We start from the raw sequence: 13,113 nt of genomic DNA, 5'->3' as shown, positions 1-13,113 counted from the left end.
CGAATATACTCTTGCATGGCCAGTTTCTCTGGCCCGGACAAATTGTAAAGATGACCCCTAGGGGGCATACAACCAGATTGGAGATCAATGGGGCAATCAAATGGGCGATGCGGCGGTAACTTGTCAGCGGCCTTAGGGCAGAACACATCGGCATACTCAGAATACTGTACTGGAACCCCTTCCAACTGAACCCTGGTCTGGCCCAATGTCACCTTCCCTAAACACTGCTGGCGACAATGATCGGACCAGCTGGTTACCTGAGCCGTAGCCCAGTCTATTTGTGGTGAATGGACTTGTAACCACGGCATGCCTAGGATGATAGTGGAGGTTGACATATGTAATACGAAAAACTGTAGTTGTTCCCCATGCAGTACCCCTATTGTGACCTTCACCTCCGGGGTCTGTGACAGGGAACGATTCCGTTGCAGAGGGGAATTGTCTACTGCCGTGACCTGAATAGGGGGTCTCACTGGAGTGAGAGGAATACCCAACTCCTGAGCAAATTCAAAGTTCATAAAATTAGCCCGCTGAGCCAGAATCAATAAAAGCCTCAGTGGCTACAGACTTATTATCCCATGTAATCGTACAAGGGAGAAGCAATTTTTTCTCTTTATGGGGTGAGAATTGTGTGCCTAGGGTGTCACCCCCCATTACTCCTAGGCAGACTCATTTCCCGGCTTGTTAGGGCAGTTTCGCACTCTATGCCCCGCTTCTGCACAGTACAGGCACAGTTGTTCAGTCATTCTCCGCCTTCGTTCCACCTGGGTCAGTTTTGATCGACCAATCTGCATTGGCTTGGGTGGAGGCAAGGCCGGAGAGGGTGAGACAGGCGGAGATGGTGTTACTAGGGGTGCAGCGGAAGGTGCCGCGTAAGATGTCACCCTGACACGGTGACTGCCCCTAGTCTGTCTCTGATGACGTAGCCTACGGTCGACTCGAATGGCCGATGAGATGGCCTCATCGACTGTTTTGGGCTCGGGTAAACTTAACATTAGGTCGGAGACCTCCTCCGACAACCCAGACAGGAAGTAATCCATCAGGGCATAGGTGTCAAATCTGGCGGTAACTGACCACCTACGAAATTCGGCCGCGTACTCTTCGACTGGACCCTTGCCTTGCCGTAAAAGCTTGAGCTTCCGCTCAGAGGTCGCAGCAAGGTCTGGGTCGTCGTAAATTACGGCCATGGCCTTAAAGAATTCCTCTACTGAGGTCAGAGCTGTGTCTCTAGGGGACAGGTTATATGCCCAGGTCTGAGAATCACCGGCCAGTAAAGTTTTGATGAACGTGACTTTCTGGGCCTCAGTACCAGAGGATCGGGGTCCTTATTCAAAATATGATAACACTCTACTCCTAAAATTGCGGAAGTCAGATCTGTGGCCAGAGAACCGTTCTGGAACGGGCATGCGTATGTCTGCGCTAGGAGGGGATCGCACTTCATCCACTGACGTCTGGAGGGTTTGGACGGACCCTGTCAGAGCCTCAATCAATGCTTTGTGTTCACCCAGCACTCGATTGACATTATGCACTGAGGTGGCAAGTTCACCCAGAGGACCAGTGCGTGCGTCCATTTTGTCTTTGGTCTGGCGTTCTGTAACGCACGGTGGAGCACAGAGAGGATCTGATTACCAGTGATCTGCAGTATCACTGGGAATACAGATGTATACCAGATTATAAGTGATTTGCAGTATCACCGTTAATCCGATATACCAGCTAACCTCTGTACTAGAGTAGAGTGTAGTGTTTGGTGTAACAGTAACACTAAGAGGACTGAGCCTCAGTGCAGTGGAGAGTACTGCACGGCTTCCTTCCGAAGACCTTAACTCTCCAAGGTGGGAGGAGTCAGGCTGCGAGTAGGAAGGTAAGTCTGAGAGTGACACTTAGGAGAAAGTGTCACTAACAGGACGGGGAACCGCCTCCAATAGTGAGGTTGGTTCTCGAGGTCAGACAAGCCAGATCGTAACACACGGACAGATAAAGTACAGATTCAGAAGACAGAGGCGGAGTCTAGGTACAGGCAGAGTTCGGCAACAGGGTATCAGAAATATCGAGGTACAAGATCAAGAGGCAGAAGCAGAGTCAAGGACGAGCCGGGGTTCGGCAACAGAGTATCAGAATAGCAAGGTACAAGATCAGAATACAAGAGGATGGTCAGGCAGGCAGAAGGTCATAACAGATAATCACAATTAAACTAGTACTTTAAGCTATCAACAGAATCTAGCTAAGTGTAGGATTACAGCTCCAGCTGGTCCCGGCACACTTAAGGATCTGACTACGGGTCTGAGTGCTCCCACGTATGTGTTCGCAACGCCAGACAAAGAGCAAGTGAACAGCCAGCAGTATATATAGACAAGGACCTCCGCCGTTACCAATGCGGATTCCGCCGTTCCCAATGCGGATTCCGCCGCTCTGCCTATGCGGCATGCAGCGTTTTTTCCGCGTTGTGACGCCATGCTGGACGCGGAAACAGCCGCCTCACCTTGAGATTCAGCGGCTTTTCCGCGTTTCATCATACAGTGAAGATTGATTCTGTGTGCTGGATGTGCTGGACACAGTCCTCCATAGTAATGCCCACAGTGAAAACTGTTCTCTGTAAATGTCTTTCTTCACACAAAACATGAAAAGATGAAGAGAAGCCTTTGTATTGCTATTTGCTAGTAATTACTGGAAATACAGTAAATGTGGCATTTAGAATTTTAGTTAACTTTGATAGTTGTCCTTTAACGTTAACAACCTTTCACTTTTTTGGCACATATACAGTATATAGATATCATACATGATTATCAGATTCTCCCCCTTAAAGCACAAGTAAAGCCTGGCATGCCTCCGTCCATTGCCCCCCTTCCCCCCCCACAGGAATGGCAGAGGGCGGTGATAGTTAAGGCAAACACCCAGCCATCATCCCCCCACCACCACCCGCGGATCAGGTATCATTTTTTTTTTTATCAAAAATGCCCATCCCGGGTTTCCGTTAACAAGCAAGATATTTTTTACTTGCTTTAGAAGCTGCAGACTGATACTACATTTAGTTATTAACTCTATAATCGACCAGGACACCCAGATCCACTGACTGAGCCAATACAAACTATAATTTATCTCTACATTTTCTGCTTCTACTACTACTAACAATAATAGCTTTGTTGTCCTCCGTGGTATAGAACAAGTACTGCACTTCATAGGTTTGGCTCAGCCAAGCTTCTATGACATTACATGTCCTCTGAGCAATAAGAGCGTTAAAAAATTCCAGAGAGAATTCAAGCCGACTACGAAACAATGGATAGTGCAATGTTAAGTAAAACTGGGCCTTCATGCACCTACAGTACATGTTTCACTGAAACTGTCTATACAATAGTCCGCTGTATAAAAATCCAATAGGACCAACAAAATGAAAACAAAAAAGTAAAATATTTAATAATAATAATACTAACATTTGTATTGCGCTTTTCTGCTGTTGGACTCAAAGTGCAGCCACTAAGGGCGCACTCAAGGGGCCACCCTGCAGTGTTAGGAAGTCTTGCCCAAGGACGTCTCACTGAATAGGTAGTGAACCTAGCCAGGATCAGGGGCGTTGTTAGGATTTTAAGAGGTTTGGGGCACTTTTGGGCACTCCAGATGGAAAATGGGTGTGGTCACACACAGAATGTGGGTGTGGTCATAGGGGGAGCCAAATTTACATGAACTTAACAGCGGTCTAAGTAGGCCTGCCCAGCAAAATGTTGAAGGCAACCCCCCTCTCCATTATTAAGAAAAAATGCAGCATATCACATAAATAGGCAGTGTCACTTAAACATAACTAGGCAGAGTTGCCTGGCTTCTGTGCTGGCTTTTTGCTGGGCGGGCAGGCCTGCTGCCAGGTTATCTGGCAGTTCCCACATAGCATTCCCTGACCTTCTGGTGGACCCCCTCCCATGGTCCCACGGGCCCCCCATTAAAGGCACCACAACTCCCAGCATGCCATGTAGAAGGACCACAGCTCCCTGCATGCCCCCATAAAGACATCACAGCACCCAGCATGGCACTACAGCACCCAGTATGCATACATAAAGGCACCACAGTGCCCAGCATACCCTCCACTGATGCACCACAGCTCCCAGCATGCCCACCATTGAGGCATCACAGCTGACTCCGCCTGGGGGACATTCGGGGCACCCCAGAATAGATCCGGGGCACGTGCCACCGATCTTTGAGGCTAGCAATGCCCCTGGCCAGGATTCAAATCCTGGTCTCCCACGTCAAAGGCAGAGGCCTTAACCAGTGCACTATCCAACCACTATTTCTGGTACCCAAAAGAATATTTCAGTGGAATTTCCCAAATGTTTTGTTTTTTTGCCCTGGTAGAAAGTAAAGATGGTCAATGAGTTGCAAATCATACTAGCTTGCTTGTAAATGTAATGCAAATTGTCTGCAGATTAAGACTGGGCCCATCAAAATCAGCAGGAAGTAGATTGATTAACCCAACTCCAAGCTGAATACAAAAGGCATTCAATTTACATGCAAGTCAGAATAACTAGCTTCTCATTGACCATCTTTAACAGAGAGAATTATTCAATTATTTTCTGGTGCAGAGGCGGAGTCTGATTGGGGACACTAAGCGTCTGTCCTCGCTGAATGAGGAGTCCATGAAAAACAGATGAAATCAGAAAGGAGACTTCACTATGAGGAAACTTGCTGATTATGAATACCCTAAAGAGAGTCACATGATCAGCTGAGAAGCCACTGGGGACTATGAGAAATAAAAGGGAGAGTCTGCTATCTTGGAAATTAGAAGATAACTGATTAGTCATTTTAGAAATGGTATAAGAGATAGTAAAAAGTGTAACCATAATACATACCAATCACTCCAGATAGTGCAGCATTTTTGTAGTTTGGTGAAGGAAGCAGCAATTATACGTAAAGTGGACCTGAACTATTGCACAGGACAGTAGGAAACCTAGAGCAGGGGTCTCAAACTCGCGGCCCGCGGGCCATTTGCGGCCCTCGATACAATATTTTGTATTCAAATCGGCCTTATAGTTTTTGAGAAAATTGATTTTAAAGTTGCAAAGGAAAAAAATACACATTTAAAAACCCGCCAACTTTAATGGTTAATAGCAAATCCACCTTAAATGCTAGAAACCCTAAATTTGCAGGATATGTTAAGGAGATCATTAGGAATAAGAGGAAAAACAATTTTTCAAAAAGACCTTATAGTTTTTGAGAAAATCGATTTTAAAGTTTCGAAGGAAAATAGTATACTTTTAAATGCGGTAAATGTCACTTTTAGTAGCAAGCCTAACGGTAGTGTAATTTTACATGTATCAAAAGAAAGAGCAATACATTTCCTGACAGGGTTTCCAGGGGGTCCATACGCAGCCGCAGCGCTTTGGCCAGGGATCGCTATACAGCCGCAATATGGCTGTATGAAGATTCCTGGCATTTTTTCCTATTTTCCCAATTTTTTTTTTTATGTTTAGAGTGTGGGAATTTTTTTTTTTAAAATTATGTGGGGTCTCCCCTCCTAAAACTTTTTAACCCCTTGTCCCCCATGCAGGCTGGGGTAGCCAGAATGTGGAGCTCCGACCGATTGGGGCTTCACACCCTGACTATACCAGCTGCAAAAAAGGTCCCTTAATGCCGATTTTTGTTCCAGGGTATCTGTTTGGGGGGGGGGGGGCAAATTTATTTTGCTCTGGGGCCCCATTGTTGCTTAAACCGGCCCTGCCTGCCGGCAAAAGAGACACGGAAGCGAACTATATTTGCCCATTTTACCTTATAGTTCGCTTCAGTGCTCCCAAGTAATCCGCCGCATCCCCGCCGCTAAACAAGGGCTGCAGACCCCCAAATTCCCCGCGCAAACATCCACGACTGCGCTGAGGGGCAGAGCTTCCAGCTGTAGCTCTGCCCCTCCTGACGTCAATCGCCGAATGGATCGCCGCCTCTCCCCCGCCCCTCTCTGTGAAGGAAGAGTGAGAGGGGCGGGCAGAGGCGGCGATCCGCCGCGATTGACGTCAGGAGGGGCAGAGCTGAAGCTGAAAGCTCTGCCCCTTCCAGGAAATGCCCCCCGGGGCGATTTGGGGGCTCTGCAGCCCTCGTTTTGCGGCGGGGACACGTGAACTCCCTTATGCGGCCCAGCCTCATCCTGACTTTGCCTCCTGCGGCCCCCGGGTAAATTGAGTTTTGAGACCCCTGACCTAGAGAAATGCATCCTGGATGTATTTAGAGAGTTTAGCCTGTGTAATTCCCCCTCATTTGTGTCTAATCACAAGTTGTAATTTGTATTGGCTGTAACAAAGAAATGTTTTTTGTTTAAAGGTTATTATGCTGTTGTGTATCTTTTAGAGTAGAGTGGAGTTCTGAGTTCCAGGTCCACTTCAAAGCACACCTGAAGTAAGAGGGATGTGGAGGCTGCCATATTTATTTCCTTTTAAACAATAACAGTTGCCTGGCTGTCCTGCTGATCTCCTGCCTCTAGTACTTGCTTGCAAGATACTACTGCAGACAAAGAGCTTGCAGGATAGCTGGTATTGTTTAACCACTTTATTCTATCTGGGCAACTAAAGTCATCCAGATAGGAGCCGCACTAGTCTATCTGGGCACGTATACATATCCAGTGCTGCAGCGTTAGATGCATGAGCTCCAGCCGCTCGTTCGCGGTGGGATTTACATGGCAGCGATTGGTGAAGGGGAACATGATTTCCCTGAGCCAATTGAAGTGCCTGGAATAAATGGACATGACTTCGATCAGAGGATATGTTCATTCATAATAACAAAAGTAAAAAGTAATGTATAAAAAAAAAAGATTGAACTCTTCCTGGCAAAAAAGTAAAATTACAGTCAAAACGCATTAAAATAAAAAAATTACTAATAGGTTTTGACAGATCCACTCAGCGGATCTGTCAAAACCAGCCTTATCAGCCTCCCAACAGACTGTACACACTGGCAAACTGTCGGCAGAACGGCCACCCCGTGGGCGGGTCTAACGACCCGTCGTTTACAGGAATCCGGTATGTGCACGCGCCTTTAGGCTAACTTTCTTGGGGCTCCCCTTACATGTGCAGTGACCTCCCCCATGAGTAACACCTATTTACAGCAGCCCCTTTGTTTAATGGGCAATAGCTCCTTCCAAGTGTTACTTTCCATTCTATATTCCATTTGCAGCCTTGTCTTCCATAAGCAGCAACCCTTTTCCATATCCAGCCGCCCGCTTGGGCACCAGACACCCTCGGCCTGGGCCTTTGTGGCCTTTCCAGAAATCCCACCCTGCCATTCAGTAACAGACCACAGAAACAGACTACAGGCAGGCAATCTATTACTTTACCTGTAGTGTCCTTACATGGATCCCCAGCTTCATGCACCCGCTTTTGCCTCTGCCTCTGCATCACCTTTCCTACCCCAGCTCTGTACAATCAGAAAGGTCACTCTTTGCGCCCTTCAGTAATAGGTTAGTTGGGCGGAAAGGTGGGATACCAGAGAAAAAGGCAGCAGCAGCTGTAGGTGCTGGGAGTAAGCACACACCATAGGAGGGTAGACTAAGCCCACAGCAAAGGCAAAGGGCAGTACATAATAATAAAATCCAGTACTAACTGGTACAGTCTTGGCCACCGCAAAATTGTCACTGCACCAGCCAACTCCATAAACTCAGAGCCTCAGACTATAATATGGTACAACACAAGGAGAAACAATGAGCGCACAGAAGGAAGAAGCAGCTATGGGCGTACAGGGTGTGACTACCTAAACCCAACTTCAACATTAACACAACAAAGGAGCATGCACCAAACGCTACATAAGAAAGTGAATCATAAAACCAGTCAAACCAAAAGGCTAAAGTGATATGCAAATTACAACATATGACCCAATTAGTGTCAGTGACCCAGATGACAATATGCAAAGATTTATGTCAAGTAGTACTATTAGATGTTGCTCAAATGCCAACTTTTCAAGGGTAGCCTGAGGAATGATTAAATAAAAGCGCAGTCATCAGTCATAAGAACCTGATGTCTGTTTTAAATGTGTACAACAAAGAGGTCACACAGCTTCCTTGTTGGATGGAATGAAGGAACTGATGACTAATGATTTAAGCAAATGTGAAGCCAGCCTAAAAAAGTTAGATACTCACCTATGTAGAGGGGAGGCTCTGGATACCATAGAACAGGGATGTCAATCCGGTCCTCACACATTTTTGACCCAGCTCAAATTAATTAATGGGTTTGAATCAGGAAAGGCATGGTCCATCAGGTAGAAGGCATTCCTCTCTTTCTCAGTCCATCCTAAACAGTGGCATGAATCTGGCCCTCCAGGCCTGGAGTTCGACACCTGTGACATAGAGCCTTCTTTGTCCTCTCTCGGTCCACTGGGTCTCCCTGTGAAAGTCCAGGCCTTCAGGACTCCTTAGAAGGCTTTGGAAGTACTAGCATCCATGAGTGCTTCCATAGACGAGCACGTCCGTACTGTGCATGTGCAACCACAGTACGGGCCTGCTTGCCTTGCCAAGTACTTCCAAACTCCTTTGCAAGGACTCCCGAAGAGATATTCGACCAGTTGGTCAACTAACTTTCGTGGGGGACAGCAATGGACCAAGGGAGTGGAGAGAGGGCAGGGGAGGCTCTACGGGATCCAAAGCCTTCCCTCTCCATAGGTTTTTTTCAGGTTTGTTTAGTATTGCTTGAAATGATCACAGTTGTAGGGAGAGGGATAAGAGCCACAAGTGCCTGATGATCCCGTTTTACTGAACTGTCAGGTCTGTCCAACCTCATGCGATATACTGTGTCTGGATAGATCTGACCCGCAAAAGTGATGCTTCATTCTCTTATTCTGTCCACTGGCACATTTTGGGAATCTATTCATAAATCTTTTTTGCAATAAATATTACCATTATTGGTTACCATATTTATTTGCTGGGTTCAAGTCAATATCTCCATTTTTCCTGTACACTCCACTTTTTCTCAACTTTCTTAATTTTCAGATAATTTCACTGTGGCATTATTGTCTTCACTTTAGGGGAGTTATGGTTGCAGCCAAAGCCTAGTGCCCGTTTTTAAACAGGAGGGCTTTCATCTAGTACAGTATAATAAGAAATACTCCCTTTTTCTGTGTTTGTTTACACAATTTTAAACCAGTTCTTTTAACTAGAGGATCTGCATTCCAGTTATAAGTATCAATGTTAAAGGATAACTGAGGCGAGTGTCCTGTGTCCCCATGTGCCCACCATGTGTCCTCTTCTGTCCCCGTGTCCTCCTTTGCTGCCCGTGCGTCCGCTTTTGTCCTCCTGTGTGTCCCATTGTGTCCTTCTTTGCCCTTCTGAGTCCCCTTCTGTCCCCTCTCCTGTTCCCCCTGTGCCCCCTCCTGCCCCTCTGTGTCCCCTCCCATTATCCGTGTGTACACTCCTGCCCCTCTGTGTCCCCTCCTGTTATCCGTGTGTACCCTCCTGCTCCTCTGTGTCCCCTCCTGTAATCCGTGTGTACTCTCCTGCCCCCGTGTCCCCTCCTGTCCCTCTGTGTCTCCTACTGTTCCCCTTGTGACCCCTCCAACCCCTGTGTCCCCTCTGGCCCCTCTGTGTGCCCTTCCTGTCCCTCTTTGTCCCCTCTTGCCCCCCCCATTTCTCCTCCTGTTCTCCCTCCTGCCCCTCTCTTCCCCCTCCTGTTTCCCCTGTGTCCCCCTCCTGTCCCTCTGTTTCCCCACCTGGCCCTCTCTTATTCTCCTAATTGCCCTAATTGTGATTACGTCATGTGCAGAGCGCTCCCGGACGTGGTTGTATGCTGTAGGACGTGCGCAGCCGAGCCAGCGCAGATGCAGTGATGCCCGACGGAAGACATACACGCCTGCTCCCCCCATTTCTCCTATTTACTTTAGCTCTGGTATCCTTTAAAAGGCATTTTATTGATCAGGTGTGAAAACATCACCATGTTGGACAGTTCTTTCTGCATGTGGTCACATGGTGAAGGCTGGTGATCCAGTAAAAACAACAAAGAAACAAACACAGAGACCGCACTCAGAAGGCTATTCAATCACTTTATTGAAAAATCAGAGCGAACAGAGGCACAGGAGTGTGCCTCTGTTCGCTTGGATTTTTCAATACAGTGATTGAATAGCCTTCTGAGTGCGGTCTCTGTGTTTGTTTCTTGGCATTGGCTCAGCACAGGAGCGGTGTACCTGTGAGAGACCAGCACCAGCACTCAGCTCCAGGAGTCCTGGACTGACACAAGGGTGTGGAGGTGTGAATTCTTCAGTAAAAACAACAGGTGGAACTATATCCTTCCCTGGTGACAGGATTGGACAAAAGTGTGAAACATATTATGATCTAAGTCTCTGCTTTCTCTTTTCTGGTCTGGAGATTTCTCGAGAACATACTAGGACTGGAACAAGAGGAAGAAAACCCAGGACTTAAGTTGACGGTTTAGGTGACTGTATTTGAGGGGACTGGGAAGTGCCCTGTTTTTGAACTTGTCTTTTAATATGCATTTATAAATTATTTTGTCACTTATTTAGTGTGTGCCCACTGTAAACTCTTTCCTCTCTCTGATTTATACTCTGAAATTTATCACAGGCGGTGACATTAGTGCTGGCAGGTGATCTGAAGCCTGTACAAGATATACCTGGTCTCCCATAATGCTTGGGGTTTGCGAATTCCGTGTTTCTAATTAGCCACTGGAAGGGCGTGGCTACATACAATATACAGCAATATATAGATATAGAAAGTGTTGCTGGTTCTGAAATCAGGAAAATGACAGTAAAAGTGGTATCCTGAATAATTGACTGCATTGTACTATATACATTACAGTGCTTCTTTAACATGATCTCAAAACAGTCCCACGACAAGTGACTGAAGGAACATCAGTGCTGATGGTGAGGATCCGCTTACGGGTCAGGCTATCAAAGTAAAGTCAGTGCCTCATCCTGTCAGAGAGATGAAAGTGTTTACACTCACTCTGGTGTCCCTCCACATTGTACAGCGTCATCAGCAGCTGAAGCAACAAGCATGAAGAAGAAACAAGGAAATCTGCCTGTTGGGGATAACTGTCAAAACCAGTTTTGGAATACCTCCCTGAAGCAGAGTGTGATTTCCTTTTAACAAGCCCTGCAGGGAAGCCAGGGGTTCCAGGAGGTAGACCATGTCTTTGCATCATTATTCAATAAACCTTTTTCCACCTTCACCTGAGTCATGTCAGAATTTAAACAAACCGAATGGGAGTACAGGTAATATTTGTTCACAAACTATGTCCCAACAAAGGACCTAACCTATATGTACAAAATAAGTGACATGAGGAGTCACTGGTCAATCAGCTGGATTGTAGTCTTGTAAACCAGTGATCAACAGGTCTCCAAAAAACATATATACAAGTATGGGGAGAGACTTGACACAAGTGTCATAACCGTCAGTCTCACTTAAGTACTGATACACATATATATGCATGAAAGGGATAAAAATACGTTGCTGTGAGGTGCGAGGTCTTTGCTAATCCCCCCCCCCCCCAGTGCTGGCAATCAGTCAGAGGATACTGGGGTGTAGCTAGTCCCACCACGGCAAAGTACTGTTAAAAGTAATTGCAAAAGCACATGGCAAAATAGGAGTATGGTAACATAACTGTGATGGAGGCTAAGTGTGAGACTGCCATCAATCACAGAGAGACCTGTATGCTCCTACACAGTAGTATTGTAGCCATGAAACAAATGCCTTCACAAAAGGTATAGAGCTGGGGTAGAAATGGGTGATATATACAATTTACAGTGCTAGTGTCATTCAACTAGGACTAGTTTCACTCTATAAAACAAGAGCTTCGTCAGGAAATAGAACACACAGTGTACAAATCATAAAAAGTATCCCCCCATCACAAGAAGTCCCACAGCAATACAGGGCTAGAGGGCTCTGTCTCGGGCTATATTGCTGTGGGACTTCTTGTGGTGGGGGGATACTTTTTATGATTTGTACACTGTGTGTTCTATTTCCTGACGAAGCTCTTGTTTTATAGAGTGAAACTAGTCCTAGTTGAATGACACTAGCACTGTAAATTGTATATATCACCCATTTCTACCCCAGCTCTATACCTTTTGTGAAGGCATTTGTTTCATGGCTACAATACTACTGTGTAGGAGCATACAGGTCTCTCTGTGATTGATGGCAGTCTCACACTTAGCCTCCATCACAGTTATGTTACCATACTCCTATTTTGCCATGTGCTTTTGCAATTACTTTTAACAGTACTTTGCCGTGGTGGGACTAGCTACACCCCAGTATCCTCTGACTGATTGCCAGCACTGGGGGGGATTAGAAAAGACCTCGCACCTCACAGCAACGTATTTTTATCCCTTTTGTGCATATATATGTGTATCAGTACTTAAGTGAGACTGACAGTTATGACACTTGTGTCAAGTCTCTCCCCATACTTGTATATATGTTTTTTGGAGACCTGTTGATCACTGGTTTACAAGACTACAATCCAGCTGATTGACCAGTGACTCCTCATGTCACTTATTTTGTACATATAGGTTAGGTCCTTTGTTGGGACATAGTTCATGTCAGAATATAATGATTACTGAGAGGTTAGTGAATGAGAGTCTGTGCATGCGCGTACCCACAGCAAGAACTTACTATCTTTCACAGGGGAACAGGAAACCTGAGGCCTAGTGCCCAGCATTCGCCTTCCTGAGAGTATGTGAGAAAAACTGCTGGTTCCATAGAAAATAGAAACCTTTTTCTGCCTTCTGTCAAGTTTACAGCTGATTTTAATTTGAAATAAGAAATATGACTGGTTACTATGTTCAACAAGTAAACACTTTTATCTTTGTATGGGGGAGAGGGGACCACTAGAGACCAGGTAAAACTGTATGAGGAAGGGAGGGGGGACCAGCAGACACCAAGTACACTGTATGAAGTTGGGAGGGGGGACTACTAACCACCAGGTAATGCCATACAGCATTACCTGGTGGCGTGGTCCCCCTCCACACATGCAGTGTATGGAGTTGGCAGAAAGGACCACTAGATATCAGGTAATGCTATATGGGAGAGGGAGGAGGACTACTAGACACCAAGTAAGGTTGTGTTTGGGAGAGGAGCCACCACTAGACACCAGGTATTCTGTATGGGGTAGGGAGAGGGGCTGACCTTACACCAGATAATGCTGTATGGGAAAGAGGGGTAGA

The 13,113-nt window shown here is 46.3% G+C and overlaps 1 long non-coding RNA gene across 2 annotated transcripts in view; it reads left to right on the top strand.

Annotated features, from left to right (window-relative positions):
- The window catches only part of LOC137534240 (uncharacterized), a 192,477-nt gene extending 181,372 nt beyond the window's left edge, over window positions 1–11,105 (top strand). For both annotated transcript variants that reach the window (XR_011024343.1, XR_011024342.1), the window contains 2 exons: window positions 9,708–9,830; window positions 10,781–11,105. This is a non-coding gene — a long non-coding RNA (uncharacterized lncRNA). The remainder of the gene's footprint in view (window positions 1–9,707; window positions 9,831–10,780) is intronic.
- The last annotated feature ends 2,008 nt before the right edge of the window (window positions 11,106–13,113 follow it).

This window comes from Hyperolius riggenbachi, chromosome 10 (assembly GCF_040937935.1).
Source record: "Hyperolius riggenbachi isolate aHypRig1 chromosome 10, aHypRig1.pri, whole genome shotgun sequence".
NCBI classification, from domain to species: Eukaryota; Metazoa; Chordata; class Amphibia; order Anura; family Hyperoliidae; genus Hyperolius; species Hyperolius riggenbachi.
Note: the sequence above shows the minus strand (reverse complement) of the source record. Positions and strands in the feature narration are given on the sequence as shown.